Source organism: Tiliqua scincoides, chromosome 3, assembly GCF_035046505.1.
Source record: "Tiliqua scincoides isolate rTilSci1 chromosome 3, rTilSci1.hap2, whole genome shotgun sequence".
NCBI classification, from domain to species: domain Eukaryota; kingdom Metazoa; phylum Chordata; class Lepidosauria; order Squamata; family Scincidae; genus Tiliqua; species Tiliqua scincoides.
Window position 1 is genome coordinate 163,138,976 of NC_089823.1, and position 17,959 is coordinate 163,156,934.

General features: G+C 39.9%; 1 protein-coding gene across 3 annotated transcripts in view; it reads right to left on the bottom strand.

The window, feature by feature from the left end:
• The window catches only part of EXOC6 (exocyst complex component 6), a 111,446-nt gene that overhangs the window by 10,708 nt on the left and 82,779 nt on the right, over nucleotides 1–17,959 (bottom strand). The window lies entirely within an intron of this gene.

Genomic DNA, 17,959 nt, shown 5'->3' on the forward strand with positions numbered 1-17,959 from the left:
TAACAGAGGAAAAAAGAGCTGTTATAAAAACACACAGAAGCTGATTCACTGAGGCAGGAGTTCACAGCATGCAACCTGCCAAGGCCTATTTCATGGCCCGCTATGCTTGCCTGAGCATTTATTGAGTTCCAGCCTGCTGTGACAGGGCAACCATGGCAAGTTCTGAAGAACGAAACAACGTTTAAATGTGGGGTTCCACATGAACTTCAGGAAGGGACAGGACAAGGCTCATAATGATGACTTGAAACTGCAGATTCAAGAAACTGCAAAAAGTATAGCATACATATGTTCAAGTGGGCCATATGCAATGATAGCAAAAAAGGAGACATAGAATGGAATGGAACAGATAATTTGTGACTGACGCTCCATTCTTAAAACACAAATACTTTCATCACATTAGATCATACCCATTTACTCTAGTAATCTAGATTCACACTGCCATAGGCATGCTTTTAAACAATGGAAAAAATCAATATTATTTCGCTTAAACTACTTTAATTGTTAATATGAAATGGGGGCTAAAGTGTGTTAATAGATAGCTAGTTCACTCCAAGTGATCTTGAACACGTGTTTAGAAGCAAGCATCACTGTGATTCAAAGCACACTATTTTGAAATAATTTCTATTGAAATAAATAGGACTTTTAAGTAAATGCTTTTAGGATAAGCACGCTGTTTTCTTTGGCAGATAACTGGGATCATCCGAACTGAGAAGATTTTGGCTGCAGCCCAACAAAGCTTGTAAAGAGTATAGTCCTGCACTATGGGGAGTGCGAAAAGAAATCCCTACCTGACCTCTGGATAACCCAAACAGGAGATTAGCCCATTTCCAAGCAAAGTAAGTTGTCACACTGTTAGGCCAATTGCTTCTATTGACATTTTGCATAAACATCTTACACAGGGTGATCAGAAAGGACTGTTATGCCATTAACGTTTTCCCCCTTCTTTCTTTCTTTTTCCCCCCCTTCTTTTTTAATACCTAAGCTTTACAGAATAAAGGCCTTTCTGAATTAGGGATAACAAAAGGGTCAAAAGGTCACAAACATTCTTTTAAGTAGGTACAAATCTAGAAAGTTTAGATTCATTGGAAAGTGCAAATTAGAACTTTTTAGTACAAAACTCTATGCATACCCTAGACTGTTGAAAGAGCTCATCAATTCAGCTTATTCTAACTTGGATGACATAAACACTTGTGTCAAAAACTTTAGGCTACCAAAGATTGCATTTTTATTATTTACCTTAAAATATTCAAAATGGTTCACATCCACTGCAAAGAAATCCCCTATTATGTGCATAGCACACACAATGCAACATGTACTACGCACTGTACATTTTAATAATCTTGCTACTTTTATTTTGGCTTTGATCAGAGATTGAAACAATCTCTTTTTAGCTGGATGAAATTCTTCCGCTGGGACTGCAGGTTGCAGCTAATTGGTAGATTCTTTGAAATTCAGATATAATGGATTGCATCCTTTTTAATTAAAAACCCTAAAACGCTGGCCAATATCTCCCATAATTTATTTAAATAAGTTTAAATGAATTTATTCTCCAAAATGTATGGGCCATAAAGTATCCTCTACTAAATATGTGTCATTGTGAATTGTGCCAAGGTATTTTCAGGATAAGACTGATGTCTTCATGTGCAAGAACTTTTTAAAAAAAATGAACAATTGTGAATTTCAAATCTTCAATTTTAAATATAAAATATTTCAGGGTTGTTGCACATAGAAGACAGAGGAAAGTTGTATGTAAAATTATCTGAAATACTACACATGCTGAGTGCATCCCAAAACTCAGTTAAAGCAAGAATAAACTTTCAGCAAGCACTGAAAACAATATTTTCAACATCATTACAACTACCTACTGGTTTTCAATTAAGCCAAATGTTGTAGCAGTAACAGTGTTAGACTAGAAAAACCTGGGCTCAAAATCCCCACCCTGCCATGAAGCTCACTGGGTGAACTTCTGACTAGTCACTATCTGCCAACCTAAACTACTTCATAGTGTGGTTGAGAGGAAAACAGGCTGAAAAGAACTAAATGTTTGTCACCATGAGATTCTTGGAGGAAGGAATGTAATGTATGAAAAATCATTTTTTTTTTAAAAAAAACCACTTTGCATCATAAAGCAGCTAAGCAATAAGTTGAACTTTCCATCTTCCCACAAAAAGTAGTGCTACCTTATATAAAAACATTTTAACAACGTAAAAATTGCTCATTACTGTGCTACATGTAATAGTCTGAAGTGACCCTATCGTTACAAATGAACACCAGTCCAGAGAAGAGATTTTTCTCAAAGTCCAGCACTGCTTAGATGTGAAAATCTCTATCTAAATTCCAGAGTTCCCCAGTAAACAGTAACTTGCAAAATGGAGAAACTGTTCCTATATATAGAAATACAACCAAAAATAAATAAAAATTTAGTTACTGCTGTGGGGGAAAATATAGTAAATGGCATTGCAGGGGATATATTTTCAAATTAGTAGTTCATCAAAATTTGCAGTTCTGATTGTTAGTATCAATAAGAGCCTCATATTAAATTTCCAATACATTGCATAGTATATCTATCAATAGTAGCATAAGCATATTAACATGGAGTTCATTTTTAGCAGGTTGCATTAAAGTTGAATTTTAAACAAATTTTAAACAAATTTAGAGGCTGTGCATTAAAGGTGGCATGTTGTGGATGCATTAAAGGTTGAGTGTTAAAACAAAAAAAGTCCATTTCCTTTTAAGTTACCTACATCTGTTTCCAATTGACATCCTTAAGTGAAGATATTATCTGTCACTATAATGGGGATATAATCTCTCACACATTTGTAAGTGTATATAAATATGTAAACTCAGGGGTTATGACAGCTGAACCACAGGGAATTGTTTGTTTTGCTCTGAAAAAGCCAGAAGTTATTTGGGTTCATATTCATCTTTCAGAACCTAAATGCTCTCAGAGGGCAGAATGCTTTCCTTAACTCTAGACCTTGAGGTAAATTCTGAGACATCACTGCTTTTGTGAAATTCCTGAATAAACCCAAATGCACTGCTCATTCCTTGACTTCACCTAGAACAAGAAAATATCTCAACGCCACAACTTTTGTTAATCCCATTAATGCAATGCTTTGAGAAGTCAAGCATTACACATTTTCAGAGGAAGTATCCTAAACCGCAGGGAGGATAGCGAGATTAAGTAGGGCAAGCTCCCCATTATATTACAGCAATCTTGGATATAGACACAAATAATTGTAGGGCCTCCCTTTTCATCATTAAAGGATAGGCTGGACCAGCAGCAAGAGAACTGTCTTTTTGAGTTTACAGCTTGAAAGGAGTTGTCTGGCAGACATTCAGTCTCCAAAGGGCAAGGGGTTCTGGCCAAGTTGTTCCTGCGCAGTCCATTAGCCTGTACAAGTAGTTCTTTTAGACAAAGTGACAAACTATGTCAGAAGTAAAACTTGTATGTCACCAAGCTCTTTTTCTGTTATTCACCATGCTAGGGGTGAATACTACTAGCAAAAAACTACTTCTGATGCAACATTCATAGACAATACATCAAATATTTATTTTGTTAGAAGAGTTACAAAAATCCATAAATTTTTTGGAGGGGGGGGAGAGCTAGAAGAATTCACAGAGTTACATTTTTATTTAATTTTTCTTATTCAACAGGGTATATACCAGTGGATCCCAAAATGGTGGGTCGTGACCCACCAGGGGCATCAAAAATGGGCCATTCTCCCCTAAGGGGAGTGGTCCAGGAAAAGGTGCCCTGATGGCACCACAGCAATCATGGCACCATGGACACCCAGTGACATTTTAATATACCTGGACAGCTGCTTAAGCCTCCATGAGGGTCCTGGAAGCTCGCAGCCCCCTCTGTGAGTCTCCGCATGACTGCCCTGAGCCTCAATTGCCAACTCGAGCTCACTTCCAGTTTGCTGGAAATGAGCACCAATCAGCAACTCAAAGGCTCGCAGAGGGGGCTGCAAGCCTCGAGGACCCTCATGGAGGCTTCAGCAGCCACTCAGATATGTTAAAAATGTTGCTAGGTCCCTGCGGCGTCACAATTGCTGTGTCAATGTCAGGGCCACCCCCGGCTCCCATCCTGCCACTACGTATGAGTTTCCCAAGTCCCTCATATGAGTTTGGGAACCTCTGGTTTATACCCTTTTGTTGTTCAAATGAGGTGTATTTGTTAAAGATGGGGCTTAAACAGCATTTAAATAATTTCAGAAGGTTCAAAATTCAATCTTTGTTGGGAATGTTAATAGAGTATGTTTTTCCACTTTTTGGAGGGAGGGTAGTTATTAATATTTCTGCCTGGACTTGTTTCATGCTCTCATACAGAGCAGCATCCTTGCTCCCAGTGTGCACTTGCTCCCAGTGTGGAAGGGATTGTCACTCCCGAATCGGCCTGTTCAGCCACACTAGACGCTGTTCCAGAACCACCATTCAGAGCGCGATACCATAGTCTTTTGAGACTGAAGGTTGCCAACAACAGAGCAGCATCTACGAACAGTAAATTCTATTTTCTAAATTAAAAATTTTACTAGAAAGAAGCAGACACTTCTAGTTTTACATTTACACAGTTCATACAATACTTTATTTCTACACACCTCAAGAATTAATGCTCTGGAACAGAATTGAAAATTCCAATAATTCAATCAGACCCATTTATGTTTCTTATAGTGTCAAATTTTTATGTAAAGTTTTATAACCTAAAACCCCTGTTCACTAACACCTATTTATTTTTTAAAAAGGAAAAATGCTTTTTCATAGGATGTTGAAAGAACACAATAAGTTAAAAGGGATGTCCTTCAAAGCTGTATACTTTTTTCTTGGTAAAAATCTGAATCCTCATCCTTCATACTGAAAAAAAATCTTCACAAGCAGCACCATCCCTTGAGCAACCAGGACAGTTAGACATACAAAGCAAGGATTTTAAGCTTGAAGATTTGAAAGAAAAAGCAAGCAAACAAAAAAGCACGAAGACAATGGGAGAAGGCAAAACAAAACCATTAACCCATAGCCTTCATTTTCATGGCTAATTCAGCTACCTAACATTTTGGACATTTCTTCATGCAGTTATTTAATACACCCTAATTTTGAAAAGCATTAAATATATAGTGATGTCATAAGAGTCATCACTTTAAAAATATCACTGGTATATTATTTGCTTTGCAAGCTTGATTCAGCTTCTCCATAAACCTACAGAAACTGTAGCAGAGTCTCTTCTAAGATATGTACACCATAGATATGTGTTGCCATATCACCCACTAAAATTTAAACAAGATCTCCACACTGCCAAATATAGTATTCTGTAAATATTCATACAGCCAAAATGAAATTTAATGTCTCAGTGTGATGTAAGATTTGTCATTTTATTCTGTTAAATCAAACTCAATCACATTGTTCTACATAGTAGAAAATATGGTTTTACTTATAACCAGGCTGGGTGCTAGTGCTTGCAATACAATTACTTGGAGCAAATTTCATACAATGTCAGAATAAAGAGAAAACAATTGCAAGTCTTTTCTACTAGATTTCCAATTCATGTCATGAGGTTTTAGGACACTGAAACAATAGTAATATGGTAGACGGTTTACAAATATTATTCAAACCTCAAACAGCTAGGGACTATAATATTTTAAAAATGAGGAGGCTCCCGCAATTCACTGAATTTTCAAAATTATCAAAACTCTATCAAAACTATTTGATTTCAGGCTTGGAAACCAAATTAACAACTGTTGTGACTGGTGATAATGGTTTTAAGTTATTTAATATCAAAAGTTCTTATCAATAAAAGCAGTTCACAAAACGGAACATCCTTTCCAGATCATCCTCCCATTATATATCTCTCCTCTCCATAAGAATGGTGTTCCTTAGTTTAGACAATGTTGATGTTAAATTTTTAGCCATTGATCAAGGTTTGGCAGCAAATTATACACCAATATCTCCTTTTCCGGCATGAAGCAACTAGCTATAAACGATCATACCAATGAATGGTTGTTTGGAATGAAATAGTCTCAGGGCCCAAATTTCTATAATCAATGCAGACACAATGCAGTCTGGAAATAATGGAACAAACATTCCCTTACCTTGATGAGGTCCCATAATTGCGCCCCCCACTGCAGAATGCAGCATATGCCCTGTTGGCATAGCTGCATCAGTGCTGGAAAGTTGGGTAGGATTGACTCTCAGAATTGTTGTTAAAATAACTGATAAGGTGCTGTAGCTTTTGTTTCATCATTGTTAGGTATGCAGTCTGAAATGTTACTTTTCAGGATGAACTGTTCTCATTTTCACATTTATTTTGCCCTTTTCCAATTTAGGAGCTGATGCAGGCAAATATAAACAAGGTAACCAACAGTGATTAATTCCAGTAACTGAAGTAACATAAGCAAACAGAGATCACTCTGTTGAACTCTTCGGCTCCACAGCAGACCTTGATTTTATAAGCCAAGAACCCTAAAACCTGAAGCATGTGGAACCAGATGTCACTAGATGGAATTCTCTGGCCATGATGTGCAACACAAGGAGATGAAGAATAATAAATATTTACTACAGAGTAAGAATGAAACTTACTTTGTAGACATGCCTAGGATTGGGCTTTGAGTTGAACACTGTGATGATATATCAGTATGCAGTATTTATCCAATCCTTGATTAAGTATAGATATCTGTAGTCACTACCTTCCTTATATAGCACTCTCTCAATCAATGTAAATTGCAATCTCATTCAGACAGGTAGTGCTTATTTTAGATGCTACCCCTTTCTTTGATGAAAAAAATTGATCAGCAAATTTGCCACTTAAGCTCAGATTGTTAACTTCAATTACTTTGGTACTTCTTGTTGACTTGTCACTGTGCCAAAAAGAGAAAGAATTTCACTATTCAAGCCTGCTGTGATTTAAGGAAAGAAAAAAGTATGACCCACATTTCCTCACAGTCACTTTGAAATATCATCCATTCCTAGCAAGTAATCCTTTCATAGATTCTTGTGTTCCTTAAAATCATATTATTCTAACCCTTTATTGATGGACTACATCCATTATCACTTGGAAGCAGTGTTAATCCCTCAGTAATTAACACCTTCATTAAAGTAATTTGAACTCAAAAGAAGTTTAAGGTGTATTATTGGCTTAGTTAAATTAAGCTTAGTGGGAATAATTTTTACCTCATTTGAACTTTCAACTTCTTTCAGCCCAGTATTTCTAGTTTGGCACCCTATTCATCCTTGATGCATTTGAACATGGATCTTACTACACATGAACAAGTCTCATTAAACTCAAAACACTCATTCAAGTAAGTTCTTATGGCAGGTTGCTTTCTAGAAGGAAAAAAAGAGCAATGAAGTGTACAACAGCAAGAATTCAAAAGCAGACATCAAACTTAAAAAATCAAGATGCTGGTTTTCTAGAGAAGGAAAATGAAACTGTCCAAAGACTATATGCTTCTGAATACCAGTTGCTGCAAATGGAAGAAAGCCTACAAGCCCCACATCTGACCTTCCCAAAAACATTTAGCTGGTCACTGTAGGAAACAGGATGCTGGACTAGATGGCCCTTTGGTCTAGTCCACCAGGGCCTTTCTTATATTTTTATGCGGCTGATCCTATCTGTTTGGACTTCAGTGAAATGTGCAATACAGAATCATATGGGAAGTTATTATTCAAACTGGAGGACAGGCACCTCAACACAATTACTATAAAATGGGAAAGAAAGAAAGAACAAGAGACATATTGCAGTATAAGTAGAAAAGAAAAAAAGATATAGAGACTTCGGCTGGTGCGCCAGCTGCGGCCGTACTTGGATCGTGCAGACCTGGCCACGGTGATCCATGCCACGGTGACATCGAGGTTAGATTACTGTAACGCGCTCTATGTGGGGCTGCCCCTGAAGACGGTTCGGAAACTATAATTAGTGCAGAATGCGGCGGCCCGTGTGGTCACCGGAGCCAGGCAGTTTGACTCTGTCAGTCCGCTTCTCCGGGGGCTACATTGGCTGCCCATTCGTTTCCAGGCCCAATTCAAGGTGCTGGTTTTGACCTTTAAAGTCCTATACTGCTCTGGGCCAGGATATCTTAGAGACCGCCTACTCCCGTACAATCCGGCTCGCCCTCTCAGGTCATCTGAGAAGGCCTTTTTACAAGTGCCGCCACCCAAGGAGGTCCAGGGGGGCGGCTGCAAGAAATAGGGCCTTCTCGGTAGTGGCACCAACATTATGGAACTCCCTTCCCCTTGATTTGAAAATGGCTCCCTCTCTTGAGAGTTTTCGGCGAGGCCTGAAAACACTGTTGTTTATACAAGCCTTCTGATTTCTGGCCTTCTTAACATTTTTATACATCTTTTAGCTTTTTACAGGCTTGATTCCGCTGTGACTTGCTCTTTTTATTCTGTCTTTTAATCTGATTACTGTTTTTATGGCCTCTGTTAATGTGTTTTTAAATGTTTTTATCCGCTATGTGTTAATGTTTTTTTTTTTAAATCTGTTTTTTTTACATGTTGTTAGCCGCCCTGGGTCCCTTTATGGAGAAGGGTGGGATACAAATAAAGTTTATTATTATTATTTATTAAAAGAAAAAAGATATAGAGACTTAACTGAACCCTGAAAACTCAATTTGGCTTAGCGTTTCAGTTAACTGTGTTTTTACCATTGTCTGCTATGGTTATTTATTGTTTACTTATTTTAACTGGATTTAAATATTATGTGGATTTAAAGTCACCTTGACAACTCTGTCCATAGGGTAGCAAGGTGGCCTATAAATATTTCAGTGAAAATAAATAAAACTGGAAGCCCCAGGATCCAAAGGTATATAAGTTAATGCATTTGTGTAGGCACAATGCCTGACAAGCATGTGCAGACACTGCCAGTGAACTCTTTATTATGCTTTTTCACATGGAATATGTAGTTAAAAGACAATGGGTGGGATCCTGACTGCTGCTTCTGCTATTAGTTCACTCTACAAATGAACGAGCCTCTTCCATGAACAGAATGATCCTTCTGTTCACAGAGGAAACACCAGTTAGGATGCCACACATGGAGTACAGAATTCCTAGGGCAGTGATTTTCAACCTTTTTCACTCCTAGGGCAGTGATTTTCAACCTTTTTCATCTCACAGCACACTGAAAAAGTACTAAAATTTCAGGGACACCACCAGTTTTTTTAGCAGGCATGCTGCCAGTGGGCCTACTTCCCCAGGCCCTACTAAAAAGCTACCAGTCTCCAAACTCCTATGGCACATCTGTGGACCATTTGCAGCACACCAATGTGCTGCCACAGCACAGAACTTGAAAATCACTGTCCTGGGGGAACGAGCCTATCCTGAAGTGGACCACTCCTCCATGGCATAAGCTTTTGAATGCATATTATAAGTTGCAGGGTGTAAGCCCTTACAACAAAACAAATTGTATTTAAAATCAAGTTGAAGCTACAGTTCTAATGGTAGGCAGCAGCTGCATATCTGAACGCTCTCCTTTATTCAAACACATATGAAAACAAGGTCATTGCCTCAATAAACCGTGTACCCCATAACATCAAATGGGTCAACACTGAGTTGCATCTGACAGGACACAATTTCATTGGAATGCTCTACAAATTTGTTCATGTACACATTTCCCATCTGAAGGGACATGGTATTCAGTGCCAGTCATTAATACATGGGAAGAAGGATGCAGCAAGGGAATATCTCCTAGATTTCCAGCTCTTCCCTACAGAGCTAATATGCATTATAAGCTAGCATGGGTCAGACTGTGGAAAAACACAGAACCCATGGTTTTCAAAGCTGTGGCTTCATTATTGCCAATGCCCAGCATTTGAAATTAATGAATCAAGTCATTAATGACTTGATTAGTCTTTATGACTAGGAGAGTCTAAAAGGTAATTTGGTGGCATAGCTGGGGGCAGAGAGAGAAGATAAGGGAACTGACAATACGGAATTCACAAAATGGAGATAAGTTTAGTTCAATACTGAACTAAACATGGAGACAGGAGCTCTGGACTGCACGTGCCAAGGCTTCAAAGCAAGAATGAGTTCCATGTGAACATGGTTTTACCTTGTCATTACAATGTTGGATAATGGATCAGAGCCCTGAAGTAACTGTGTTATCAAAGGCGTCACTCTGCCTATACTTAAAGTTGTTTTGCCCATGAAGAATTTGCTCACCCCTTCAAACTGATAACTGCTAATCTTAAACCATTCTGTATCTGCTACAGGTTGCTTCCATAGCTAGCTTTGCGTTCAGTATTTGAATGACCAAGAAAAACCAATCAAAAGCATTTATGGATCTATTTTGCTATGTAAATCACTTTTTGAACTATTTTTTGTTGAAAGGTAGTATACTAGTATTCTTAATCATAATTGTACAAAATGGAGATGAGAAAAGAAACAGATTTTCAGCAAATGCAATGCAGCTTTGGTTTAAATAACTTTTAAAAATGGGAGTTTTTCAATAACTTTTCCAGTGCTGTTTTCCAGTGCTGCTTATACTCCAGGTGTGCAAATGTGCTTTACAGCACTTTTGCAAGACCCTACACCGGCACAGAAACTGCTGTGCCAGCAGATCTACTGGTTTGGATTACACTGTCAGTTAGTGGGCAAATAAAGAACAGGTCATAATCACATAGCTAGGGCCAATCCATTGATGAGGCAGACTAACAGCCCAATCCTATGCATGTCTACTCAGAAGTAAGTCCCACTAGAGTCAATAGGGCTTACTCCTAGGAAAGTGTGGATAGGACTGGGCTGTAAGAAGGTTACTTCAGGCAGTAGGAGGCAAGGACTGCCCACCTCCATCCTCCCACTTGCATTTACTGCTCCTCTTCCTTCCATTCTTTTTATTAAAAAAGGAAGAGAGGTATGGAGTAGCAGAGGAAGCACGGAAGAGAGACTCTAGCCTACCACTATGCTCACCTTCATCTTTCCTCTTCCACTCTTCCCCCTTTCTTCCAATCAAGGGTGTGTGTGGGGAGGTAGAGGCCAAGTAAGGGAGGTAGCATTTGGCACACCATCTCAGGTGCCCAGGAAGTCTTGGGCCAGACCTGATCATGGCTATTTTTCAGGACCCCTAGCATTTAAATTTTTTTTATTTTTATTAACCAGATGAATCTATAAGGGTAGGCTCTCAGTGAAAAAAGCATCTTCTTTGCATGCAGAAGGTCCCAGGTTCAATCCTCAGCACCTCCAGGTGGAGCAGAGAAATATTCCCATTTTAAACTCTAGAGAATCACTTCCAATCAGTATTGACAATACTGAGCGAGATTAACCAATTGCTTGACTCAATATAAGCAGCACCTGATACCATTTAGAAAGAGCTGGTGAGGTGTTTACTGGCAGCTACAGAAAAAAATGAAATTGTTCCTAGTATTAGCCTTAAATATTTGAAATGACATGATTAGTAACTTATAGCCCAATCCTGAGCTGCCCGCAGCACCCAGGTTCAGCGGCTCCATGGAGGGCTGCCGCTGGATCCAGCACCTCTGGTGCTACCATGGGATGCACTTTGGGAGAAGGGGACATTTGTCCCCTTCCTCTGAGTAAGGGAAGCAGCCCCACAATGGCGCTACTCTTTTTAGCACTGACCAAAAGGTTGGCACTAAAGTAAAGGCGCTCGCGTAGGGCGCGCAGCCCTCCACAAGCGCCTTGGATCCTGTGGAACTCAGCTCCGCATATCCACCTCTCCCCCTTCCCCGACACACCTCCCGCCCACACCCTGGCACGCTTCCCGGTCTCCCTGGAACACCTTCCCTACACCCGCAGCCACACCCCCGCCTCCCACTCTGCAAGCCGGCGGTCCTGGAGACCACCAAGCCACAGAACCTGGGCGACCGCCCAGCTAGCCTGTGCTGGGCTAGCTCCGGTGGGAGCCTGGCGGTGAGCCCTGCAAACGTGCCTTACAGCATGTTTGCGACTGTGGTCTGTGTCACGGAGCCATGCCGCGGACCATAGGATTGGGCTCTTAATCTACATTTGTTTCCAAAATAGACAAACTCACAGAGAGAGAGAAGGGTTCAACTCTTCCTCCTAAATTGCTTTGCTGGTCTGGAAATTTAGACTGAGGGTTTGTGGCCTTCCAACTATGACAATCTCCCAATGTCCCCTTCTTACAGAAAAAAAACAAAGCTATATTGCCTGAGCATCCTGGCTTCAGTGTCTATGTAACATAAACAGCCATTACACCAGCTCCTCCCTTTTCACACCCAGCTGTAGACTCACAACTACCAGCACTGACAGTCATTCCTGGGTATTTCAGGCTTTTCAATCAAAAGGCTGCTAACTAATCAACTGACCTTCACTCCAGGAAAAGCTACTCACATGCGTCTTTGCCAGTTCTGTCGCACTCAAGGAACCAGAGTTTGATAAACACACATACCTGGGTGGTCATTTAGGCACATTTCACACATGAACTTCTATGAGAATGTGTCTAAAATGGGAATGACAACTGTGCTACAGTAATACTGTGAAATATTGCAAATTCCTGCTTCTCCCATTGGTACTTCAGATTCATCTACAGAGAGAGTTAAATCATTAACAAAGGAACTGTAGCAGAGAAGCATATTTCTCAGGGCTTTTTAAAGGCAGCTCTTTGCATTTGCACTTTTTGGGTGTTTGTCCCAATTTCTAGTGACTGAGGACCATTTCCAGTGTGAAAAAATTCCTCCACAGAAACACCACAGAACTATTGCATATTTTGTGCTATCACTTGTGTGTGAATTTACACAAAGGTTACATGCTATTTCCTAAACAAAAGAGCTTTCCATATAGGAATTTTTAATCATGTCAAACAGCCCTGAACACTTCTTCAAAGTGCCAACGCTTTGAATCAAGCCCTACAGTGTGCTATATTTGTTACTGGTTGCATATAAAGTACCAATGTACACTGCCCTGCTCCTGCTAATCTTGCACACTGGCATGAAATCACACAGAGGGAGTAAGCTCTTGTTGAGATAACTGGCTTCCATTAGTAAGCATGTGATTGGCAGGACGATAAAGTCTTTTCGCTCACAGGTCAGCTACTTTTTAAAAAGAGGGCAATCCTGCTGATCCATCTTTTAGCTACAGTCTCTCACTGAGTCCCAATTCTCTTGCCTTTTAGCTTTGATATGGTTCAAGTTTTCCCCCCTGTATCAGTCTCTACCTGTCATCAGCTCCTCTGTACCAAACTGCAAATATCAGGAGTTTGACCCCGGGGCACAGTCCGGGTGGGCAGGTAAAACCTGACCATTGGACCCACTTCCTTATCTTTCATATCCTGCAATTCACGAAACAGTATCGAATTCAAACTAAAAAACAGAAGCATGACCTCTTATAAGAACTTTCTGAAAAAGGCTCTGTTGCCTTTCTAAGTATTCTTGAAAAGAACTGTCATCTGCCCTATTAAGAAAGAAATGGATCATAAATAAAGAAGGGGGGAAGTGCTAAATCCTTACTAAAAGCAAAATGTCACTCTTTATAAGGATTTAGATCAGTGGGATAAGCTGCTAGCAAGACTGGGAAGAAAAGTTATTCAAATTTATGTTCAATAGGCATGCAATATAAATTGTGGAGAATGGATTTATTTCACACCCAAAAACAAAATAAAGAATGCGTTAAATGAATTGTATGAAATTAGCTATTATTTCAAATGTACTACCTAGAATGGACTACCTTTGACAAAGCATAATAGTGCACCCACCACATTCAACATTGAAAATTTCATATTTAAGAGAAACCTGAATATTGTCAAATAGACAGCTAGCTCTGTAAATAATAATAAGAACAGAAGTTCCATCACATGATAGAATGCAAAATGTGCATCTCAAATACCGACTGCTAGGTTTTTTTGACATGTTCATTCCTGCCGCTCATCCCAGGATTCCTGTATAAACATTCTCTAGCATTATTTGTCTTTTTAAAAAATGTTAAAGATTATATTCTAAAAATGTCTTTTAAAGCTGGTACTGCTAAATAACATTTTCAAAGTCACATCAAAATCATTTATATTCTGTCTTATTGACATACCACATTAAAAAATGGGTTGATAACTCATGACTATATGAATATACAGTAGAACACTATATTCTTTCAATTTTACAACTGTGTAAATACATAAGGATTCAACCACAATACTTGAATGGTTGAACCACAATTCAACCACAGTATTCACTACTGAACAGACTATGACTTTATTATTTATTTGTTAAAAGAATTTATGCCCAAGGGAACATACAAAATGTTCATAAAATACAAATACCATAATAATTAAACTCAAGTGCTGGACTCATAGGAGACAGTGTTAGAGGCTCCCTCTGGCCTGGTCATCTCCTCTTCCCTATTATTATGCAACCAATTGTGTATAAGAAAAACTTTACATTTGAAATGATGGAATGTTCACCACCTAAGACGCTCTTTTAATACATAAATTAGTAAGAAATACTGATCTGAAGTCCATTAAGAATCCGCCAAGGTTCCCTCTGCATGCTGAGATGCCACACTGTTGAAAGTGTCAAAGGCTTTAGAGAATCTGAAGCAATACAACATTTGATGATATTGACCATTTCCATTGACCACTCAATGACCAACAAGACCATTTAACTTGGATCTGTACTAGGAAATGTCAAGAATGTAAAACCATAAGAATTATCTTGCTGGATCAGACTACAGGTTCATTTAGTGTAGTGCTTCATTTTAAATGGTCGATAGCTTAATGCCTCTGGAAGCCCACAAAGAAAATAGGATGATAACCATCCCTGAGTTTGTCTGCAGTGTCTGGTATTCATAACTTCTGAACTTGAAGATTTTGTTTTACTATAATAGTTAAGAGCTGTTGATTAACTTCTCCCTCCATTAAATTGTTATTTCCTTTTGTTTTTCAAAGTCAAATGAAAATTATCCATGTAACTTCCCTTTATGGTGCAAGCCTAGCTTGCGCTGTATGCACTGCAGGTTTGGTGCAACCCAGAGCACAACTCACAGTAAGGGGATTTTAATCTCTCCAGGAGTTTGAAAACCACTGTAAGTCCTTGCGGGGCAGGAAGGGGAAGCAGCGGGGGCTGGGGGAAGGCAGCGGCATGATCCCTAGGATAACGCCACTCAGGGGGCTGTAGGGGCTTGGCTGCACGTATCTGAGCCTCCTGCAGCCTCCCAGGGGTGTGGGGAGCCCTGCGTGACCTTCTGCAGGGCAACCCGCAGCTTCGAAAGTGAAAGTGGAGTGATAGCATCCAGTGGTTCTCATGCATTTAGCAGCAGGACCCACTTTTTAGGATGAGAATCTGTCAGGACCCACCAGAAGTGATGTCATGACCGGAAGTGACATCATCAGACAGGAAAATTGTTAACAATCCTAGGCTGCAATCCTACCCACACTTACCCAGGAGTAAGTCCCATTGACTATGACTGTTAAAAGAATATACGCTGTTAAAAGTACAGGTCTAACATTTTTCCAAATGCAGTCACATATCATGGCAGCATGAAGTCTAATATATTAAAAATAAAATATTGAAACGAAAGGGGACCCACCTAGTGGGTCCCAACCCACAGTTTGAGAAACACTGATAGTCAAACCAGCACTCCCCCCCCCCCGTGTCATAGAGAAAGGGAACTTGCCTCTGTATACAGGAAAGCAGGGAGTTCAAGTGTGCTGACTATGGCATCTCTGGAAGCTTCAAGGGAACCATAAAATTGCACCCTTAAGGCTCTCCCCAGCAAGCACTGGGGAGAACAGGCAAAGCTCCGGAGAGTGGGACAGGCTGGGCATGAGATTTCTTTTAAGCCTACCCCCAACGTGCCAAAGCATGGAGTGTGGGCCAACAGGAGACATGCAAGATTCTGAATCCTCCACCTCGCTGCGTTGAGGCGCAAAGGGGTAACACATCCCCAGCCAGGAATTGGCACATCGATTAAAGCTGAATGGGCCAGCAGCCTCATGATTTCTTAGGCCTGCTGCCTTCCACGCCTGATGGAACAGGCTGGAAAAAACCCCTCAGGCAAGAAACTGAGGAGCGGAATGTGTCCAAGTAGGAGCTTAACAGTCCTCTAACTGCAGCAGCAGTTTCCGAGGTAAAAATTCTCCCCCCTGATGTTGAGAGTCTCATTAAAGATTTGAAGGGAGAGCTTTCTTCACTCAAAAAGACAAAAAAAATCACTTTAAGCTAGTACTTGCTTCCTAAGGGGCATAACCTGTGACCATTCAGCCTGCTAGGCACGGCTGGTCTGGGCAAGGGAGCACTTCTACACTGAGAAGAACACAAGACCTGACTGAACTCTGCATCCTAGTATCACCTGCGCACACTCACTTTTAGGAATGCACCCTTTCCTCTATAGGAGAATTATAGCCTAGGTCACCCTAAGTAAGCTGTAGTATGGGGACAAGGTTGTTTTAAGGATTACATCAAGATAATACATATGAAGCGCTTTGCACACTCAAAAAGCGCTATACAAATGCTTACCACGACTACTACTACTTTAAGCTGTTAGCAGCTCTTCCCCTTCCTAGCTGAAAGGATCCTGCTGGGTGGGAGAAAGACTAATTAGAATCAGCAGAAGTGTTTTTCCTCTGACCTTATTAAATCCCCCCCAGGAGTCTTATCTTCAAAGGGGTCATAGTACTTAAAAGCTTATGGCATCCTTAGCTGGGGGTGAAAATGGGAATTAGGTTTGGGGGATGTGTGGCCTAATTGCCCCTTAAAGGATACTATAAGCTGTTAGGCTTGAGCAGGCCAAAATGTACCCCTTCCCCCTATTGTTTTTTTAATCTGACACGCAACTGCCTTCAACATTCTAAATTCTTAGATGGTCAATCCTTATCAGGATACTTTTTCCCTTTTCTTTTAAATTTACTAACTGTTTTTTTTCTACAGAGGTGTGGCATCCCAAATATGACAAACCCTGATCTTATCTGTGGGTGGCGTCATTTCAGTGCCCTACTGACGGGCACAAAACTACCAAGCTTGCTATTAGGATATAAAAGTTGTACGCCTGCAAGGAATTACAGAGAAGGATAAATTGCTAAATCTGTGTGGTGCCCCTGCACCCCCATATCCTGAGCTCCAGAGCTAGATGAATAGCTCCCTGCTCACTTACCCTTGAACCTTAGATGACTAGTGCTATTATGCCATTGTTCTATAGTGTCAATTACAGAGCAAGAAGTTGCTCATCTAATCCTGAACTTCAATGGTACAGCATGGGAAAATAATGTTTTCGCCTCTACAACCTCCATATGGGAGATTTAATCAGAAATAGACAGAAACTGTTTTCCGTTTGAAATCTGTGCAATTTATTTGCTGAGGAACACCTCGCAAATTAAATTTCAGTTAAAATTCTGAAATATGCAAAACTTATTTTATGTAATAACTCAATTACAAGACAAGCCCATTTGTCTGTGGCAGTTAGAAGCTGTTAAGACGACATAGCAAACATGTTAGATACTGTTTGAGAGAAATGTAGAAGCTGTTAAGAAAAATTGCTTCACAAAGTTGCAGTTAAGAAGGGTAGTAGAAATAATACATTCAACTGATACTGGCATAGAGCTAGAAATAATTGTTTCAGATGAAACACAGATGTATTAACATAGCTGATATATTTATCCTCAAAAAACTGTGTCAAGAGATAAGTTTGACAGAACAGCAAATTTAACTGTAGCTGGTAGTGTACCTTCTACAATGCTGACATAACCAAAGTGGGCAGAATCTGTTTATTAACTCACGTACTGCAGACTGAGCACTTCATTTATGGTTAGGAGTAGTAAGTAGGTTTTGTTTGGATCCACCCAGGCTGTACCAATCCCACTCCCACTGAAGCACCTCAACCCTCTTCTCCAGGTTACTCCTATGGGCCTGGGGAATCTGCAAAGCAGTGTAGAATACAACTGGGAAAAATCAAGAACTCTCTAAATATTCAGAGAGAGAATATCTTCAACATCTTATGCTACCATAGAGAACTATTTGGGTTCCAGGTTACAAATGAAAGGTTTTGGATAGGTTAAAATGTGACAGTT